The sequence below is a fragment of the Brassica oleracea genome, chromosome C3, assembly GCF_000695525.1.
Source record: "Brassica oleracea var. oleracea cultivar TO1000 chromosome C3, BOL, whole genome shotgun sequence".
Classification (NCBI taxonomy): domain Eukaryota; kingdom Viridiplantae; phylum Streptophyta; class Magnoliopsida; order Brassicales; family Brassicaceae; genus Brassica; species Brassica oleracea.
In genome coordinates this window covers 38,621,511-38,628,639 of record NC_027750.1, presented here as the reverse complement: position 1 = coordinate 38,628,639, position 7,129 = coordinate 38,621,511, and positions in this window count along the sequence as shown.

The following is a 7,129-nucleotide window of genomic DNA, read 5'->3' as shown; positions in this document are numbered from 1 at the left end:
CATCTTGATCTTGCCATCAGTCACTGCCTCATACTCTGAGAACCATTCTCTCCTTGGACACATATGATAAGATCCGCCTGTGTCCAGGACCCACACATCTCTAGGATGTGTTTTTCCATGAGCAACCAGCGCAATATCTTCATCAGATTTAGCCTCATTCTTCGTAGGACAATCAGATTTCTAATGTCCTTTCTCTTTGCAGTAATTGCAAATATCAGTTGGTTTAGGACCCTTTGAAAATGACCTTTTGTCTTTCGACTTCTTGCCTTTTCCAAAGTTCTTTCCACCACCTACAAACAACCCAGAAGCTTGGTCGTCTGTACCAGAACCAGATGCCTTGTGTCGCAACTCCCTGCTATGAAGTGCTGACCTGACTTCCTCCAAACTCACTGTATCCTTACTCCCTATGAATGACTGAACAAAGTTCTCATACGAGTTTGGTAGTGATACCAACAAAATCTGTGATGCATCCTCATCTTCCACCTTAACATCAATATTCCTCAGATCCAACAAGATGGAATTTAGACTGTCAAGATGATCTTGGAGTTGTGTACCTTCTTGCATCCTCAGAACGAAAAGACGTCGCTTCAGAAGTAGCTTCTTAGTCAGAGACTTCGTCATGTATAGACTCTCTAACTTAGACCATAAATCAGATGCAACATAAACACCGGAAACTTCGATGATGATCTCATCTACCAGACACAACAAAATTGTTGAATACGCCTTCTCTTCAGTAACCTCCATCTCAGTAGTAACAGGTTCAACCTTCTTCACTGACAACGGTGCCCAAAAACCTTGTTGCTTCAACATTGCCTTCATCTTGATTTGCCAGAGACTGAAACTGTTCCTTCCAGTAAACTTGTCGATCTTCATATTCATCCCAAACATCTTCTCACCAGATTCAACCCTTAGATCTGATACCAGTTTGTTGTGACGGATGTGATAAGATAGAGATTAACATATGGATAAATAATAAAGAAAGACACCGAGATTTAACGTGGTTCACCCCTAACGGCTACGTCCACGGACAAATAGTGATTTTATTGATGGAAGAATTACAGAGATCTGTCTACAAGAAGATCGGATCTAGTTTCTCTAGGGCTGCTAACTAGATTTAGAAGAGGCATAAAATATATATAGTTGTATCCCTAAAAACCCTAGTACTAGTGGGCCTCAAAAGACTAAAACCCAACAGATTCAAGGCATTATTCTTCAGAATGTGTGCTGACTTAGACAGAAAACGTTACGTACAAGTTCGTTTACTCATACTATTCTTTCTTTGGATTTACAATCGCCACCCGCAAAGGATCTTAAATCAAAGTGAGACGTTATAATCATCTAAACATTTGGATTTCCCCGTCGATGTGAAGCACACTTGTTCACTATAAACCATTTTCTCAAAACAGTAATCGATCTCGTGTTTCTATAACTGCTAAACAACCTCTCAAGTCTCAATGCATGTTTATTCTCTTCATGTAATGATTTATTTCATTTAATTCAATCATGCTATGGTATGAGAATCTTATGAATTTAAAGATATCCCCTACACTATATTTGCGAAGTGATTTATACACATATCGTCATTACAATTATTCTCGCTGAAAAAAGATGACATGACACTTAAAGTAGATGACGTGGTTTTAGAAAATAGTGACATGACATCATATTAATTGTGAGATGTAAAATTTCCTTATAAAAATTTAAATTTTTTTGCAGGGATTTTAAATATGGTAATAAAAATAACTCATGCATCATCATTAATGTCAAATTTCCATATAAATATTTATTTATGGTAAACTATTAAATTTATTAATAATTCATATATCACAATTAAAATAATAATATATATGTATATATGTATCTCACATTAATAAAAATAAACTAAATAAAGTAACACATCCAAAAAAAAATTGATAGTTAAATATTTAAACATTATTTAAATTTATCCGTTCATCTTCATCATTTAAATTAACAAAAAGATTTTTCAGTTTAAATAAAACAAACAAAGTCTCAAATTTATTAGAATTTATATTTATATGTAAATAAATATATATATATGTATATATATACAATTATATGGGGAGATATATATACATATATTTAAAAACTATATTTGCGAAGTCATTTATACACATGTCGTCATTACAATCATTCTCGCTGAAAAAAGGTGACATGACACTTAAAATAGATGACATGGTTTTAGAAAATAGTGACATGACATCATATTAATTGTGAGATGTAAAATTTCCATATAAAAATTAAAATTTTTTTGCACGGATTTTAAATATGGTAATAAAAATTACTCATATATCATCATTAATGTCAATTTTCATATAAATATTTATTTATGGTAAACCATTAAATATATTAATAATTCATATATCACAATTAAAATAATAATATATATGCATATATATATCTCACTTTAACAAAAATAAACTAAATAAAGAAACACTAATCCAAAAAAAATTTGATAGTTAAATATTTAAACATTATTTAAATTTATCTGTTCATCTTCATCATTTAAATTAACAAAAAGATTTCAATTCATTGTATTTGATGTAATAATTAGCTTCTTAGTTTTAAAAAAAAAACATAAAACCTAATTTATGTTGTGTAAATATGAAATGCAAAATTTTTAGTTGTCTTGTTTGTTCTATTTTTCCTCTTCATTTTTATTTTAAATGGCTCAGTTTCTTCTTTTGTTATAGACTTATAACTAATAAAATATTTAAAAAAACATTTGTGTTTCAAGTTATTTATAATTTTTATATTACATAAGAATTTTTAATTTAAGAAATGTTAAACGGGACAACCCGCGTCCAAGTACCCCAGCCTGCTACTGATTTGATTTTATTTTAGTCTGGGCCGACCCACCGCGGGTTGCGGTCTGCATATGTATATCCGTATCTATCCTACTACTAGGCTACTTGGACAAAAACCTTGGGTTGCCATCCACTTTGGCATCTCTACCAAGACGTCTATAATTCATAATTCAGTAAGGTAATTCTATTAATGCAAAACATTGTATTAAATTATAATTATAGACTTTGGACAAAATTGTTAAAGAATCTCTAATGTATACCTCAGTAATTTCCTCTGAAATAGAGATCTCCATTATAGAGGTGAAAATGCTCCAATGTATGCCTCTATAATAGAATTTCTCTATTTTAGAGGAAAAAATAGAGGAAAATTACCTTTTGCCTCTATATTTAGAGGTAAAAATAACATATATCTATATTTTTCTCTATAAATAGAAGAACTCTGTTATAAAAGCATACATTGGAGCATTTTCACCTCTATAATAGAGTGTCTTTATTTAAAAAAAAAAAATAGATAAAAATAGAGATGAGTTGGAGATGGTCTTAGATCCACCAAATTCACAAAGTTAAGAGTTAAAAAAACGTTGATATTACTACACATGCCTAGGCATTTGGGTCTTCGATTCGGTTTCGGGTTGGTTTTTGTCTATAATTTATATATCCGCAAAATATCCATAATTTTTGGGTATATTTTGGGTTCGGGTATTTAAAACCCAAAATATCTGAAAATTCCCAAAAATTCAAAAATTACCCGAAGACCCGAAAGAAACACCCCAAACCCGAAAAATACTCGAGTTTGTATCTGAAGTCTGACCCGAAGATCTAAAAGCACCCAAAATTTTATTCAAATACCTAAATTTTATTTCAGAAAATTTAAAATTTTACCCGAAAATATACCCGAAAACAGAATCTGAAACTTAAATAAAATATCCATGATACCAAAAGAATACCCGAACACCTAAATATACGGTACCCAATATATACTAGAAGTTTCGGGTATTTTGGGTATCCGAGACCCGCATGTCTAAGTAATTATATCCAATAGGTACTTCAGCCTAGACCCAGACCCGGATCCGGACCTTTATTTTCGGGTTGGTTTTGGTTCGAATTCTCGGGTCCGGGTAAAATGCCCGGGCCTATTACTACATATAGTGTTGATGATGAATGAAGTAGAGGACACTACTACAACTGCTTTATTTTTGAAGAGAGATGGTCCGATTCAGGAATTCAAATTTCGGTTCAACGAGATTTAAAGTAACCGGTGTTTGAACCGAGAACTGTCGATAAACCAGTGAACGAAAGGAGACAAGGACTCGTCGGTGGGTAAAAAAAAAGGCGTTTTATTAGATCAAGAGACTGCTAAGTCGTGTTACAAAAGAGGCAAGAAACAAGGAAACAAACCGGCGTAAGCTAGTTCGCCGGAGAATACAAGTCGACGAGAATAGAGAAATGAAACCCTAGTTTCTAGCCGAAAGTAAGTGTGTAGTGATTTACGGATTCCCTTCTTGATGGTCTTCCCTTTCCTTATATAGTCGCTTCGCATTGTCTTCTTGACCTAGTTTACTCTGCCTTTTGGGCTTTGGCTTGTCGGGCCTTCGAAGTAAAGCGCTTTGACTAGCCGCTGGAAAGAGTCGATTCAGTCACTGGCTCGGGTTGGCTTAAAAGCAGAGGGGAGTCTTTCCTTCGTTCTGTCGCCGAGCCGACGACAGTTTTGACTCTATCGGGCCGGGCCTATTCTACCGATGGGCCTTGTGGGAGGATTCAATCCCGTCCCAACAGTAAGTCCCCCCAGTTCGCTAGTAAATGTCCCGACAAGTTCTAGTGAATTTTGAGGTATGGGTCCAAGAGTCGGATGGTTTGGTCCTTCGTCTCGTTCTGTCAACCGAAGCGAGCGGCTTAATCGAAAAGTCTTATAATCGTTTATGTCGGCATGTTTCGGTCGTTACTTGCATATCGTTCGCTTTACGAAAGTTGATCCTTTCAATCCTTTTGTATTTTATCGCTCTGGTTGAGTCGTCATTCCGGTCTGGTTTTCGACACTGTTCTGAGATTCCGGTCTGGTTTTTGACACTGTTCAGAGACGCTGGTCTACTCTAAACCGAGATCGGTTTTCGTTCAAGAAGATGGAAAGTCGCGTCGAAAGCGTGATGGTGGCTCATTTTCGAGGCCCACTTAGGCCCTTTTAGGTCTAATCATAACCTTGGGAGGAACGCGTTCCCTTCCTTTATAAATAAGAGGTGTCCCTCTCATCCTCCCATTCTTCTTCTGCTGCTCCAGGTACTTTCTCTCTCTATCCCTCTACTTCTCTCTCTAGGTTTTTCGCCATAGAATAGGGGTTCTTTAGTTTGTAGCTACAATACTATGCCACCGAAAGCCAGATTATCCCAGAGGGAGAAATGGAAGGGTCAAGTTTCGGAGCCGCCGATTGATGCGAATCTGGACGCAATCAATAGAGAGGCGCTGATGAACACTGCCAACCTTAGTCTGTCGCAGCGCCGCTTGGTCGCTGATGCGATAGAGCAATTCAGAGGTGATGGCGATGGTTAGGATGCTGTCGACGACCCACTGATTCCCATTTGTGGAATCTTCACGAAAGAGAGGGCCCTGGGTCCTTTGCTGGAACGTCCGACGAACGTCGAGGGCCAAGATTGGGGGGAAGTTGAGAAGACTCAATTGACTGTGGGAAGCGTGGAGAAGCTTCTTCGCGAGTGCAGTGGGGTCGGAATCACCTTTATCATCCCGCGATCCGATCAGAGACCATGGTCCCCGCCGTTTGGGTACCATTGCGTCTACGAGTCGTTCTTCGGTAAAGACACCAAGCTATGGTTCCCAATCCCTCGACTCGTCACATCTTATATCTGGCGCCGGGTCGTTGCGATCAGTCAGTTCCTAAACGGGTCGCTTCGCGTTGTAGTCGCCTTAATGGTAGTGGAGGCCGAACTTGGTATATCGCTGAATGTCCGGGCTCTCGAGGAGTTGACTTATATCAACCCCCAGCCTCGAGGGATTTACTCGCTACAGATGCGTCCAAACTATAACGTCATTACAAGGCATCCGAACTAGACACAACTTTGGAAACAGTTCTACTTTTACGTTAAATCCGACGTGTCGGCTTTTGAGGAGCCACTTCCGAGTGACTCTCGTTATCTCTGAAACCATCGAATCGGTAGATTACTGTTTTGAAACCTTTGTTTCCCTCTTGAGGCTAACCAATCTTTCTTCTTTCTGTGCAGTGAATCATCCGAACACGCTCGACTTTCCGGTAGGCTTCTTTGACGACGCTCGCGCCCTAGCTGCCCATAGCCATCTTAGCTGGCCAGATTTAGTCGCGAACGAATTCGTCAAGCAATGAGTCATTTAGACAAAGGTAGATTTGCTTCTCCTTCTTGTTTTTGAGTCGACCCGACTCTGCGATTCAACCTCCTTTCTTTTATCTGTAATCACTGTCGTCGACTGCTGCAGCTGAGTGGGAGTGTTATATTCGGCCAGTGATAGCTCCAAGTAATCATGTTTGAAGCTCTTCAACCGCAAAGAACAAAGGGAAATCAAGAGAGCCAGGAAGATGAAAACTATCCCAGACTTGAGTGCAATTGTAGAGGAGGAGTTGGACCGCCTGAGGAATAGGCTGATGTCGATGCTCGACGAGATGGGTTTGGACGGGGCTTCAGAAGCAAGTCCTCGAACTGACCCTCCTCCAAGTTCCGTTCCTGACGAAAACGTCGGCCAGCCTTCAAGAACGATCGTGCCTCCCCCAAGTAAAGTGAACAAGAAGCGATCGCGGGTCGATCCTTCTGTTGAGCCGATTGGCGACGAGACTTCCAAAGCTGTGGGTGCGTCTCAGGCCGGAGAACGTCTGAAAAAGAAGAGGAAGAAAAAGTCGGCTGAGAAATCCTCTGAGCCTGTCGATGAAAACATGTCTCATGGAGGCGACCGTGGAAGCGAGTTTATCAATGACCCTATCGCTCCGACAAGTGCGACTCCATTGTCCATGCAGGGCGTCTCTCCTCCCGTGTTGCCTTCGAAGGGGGTGGAAGAAAAGACCTGATGACGGTGAGGCTTCAAACTCAATTGAGCCGAGCGATCGTTTGGGGGCCTCGGGCCGAACTGGCGAAGGGCTCGACCGTCCTGGTCCAAAAAGGCCTCGAGTGGAGTGTCCCGATCGCGTGGAGTTTTCGTATGAAGGTAATACTCCGCTTATCTATGATCCACCGAAGTGCGCTGAACTGGTCCGTCAAATCAGATGCGGACCGAAAGGCATGCCGACTGTCAACGATCTCTATTTCAAGGACGATTATGTCGACGGGGGG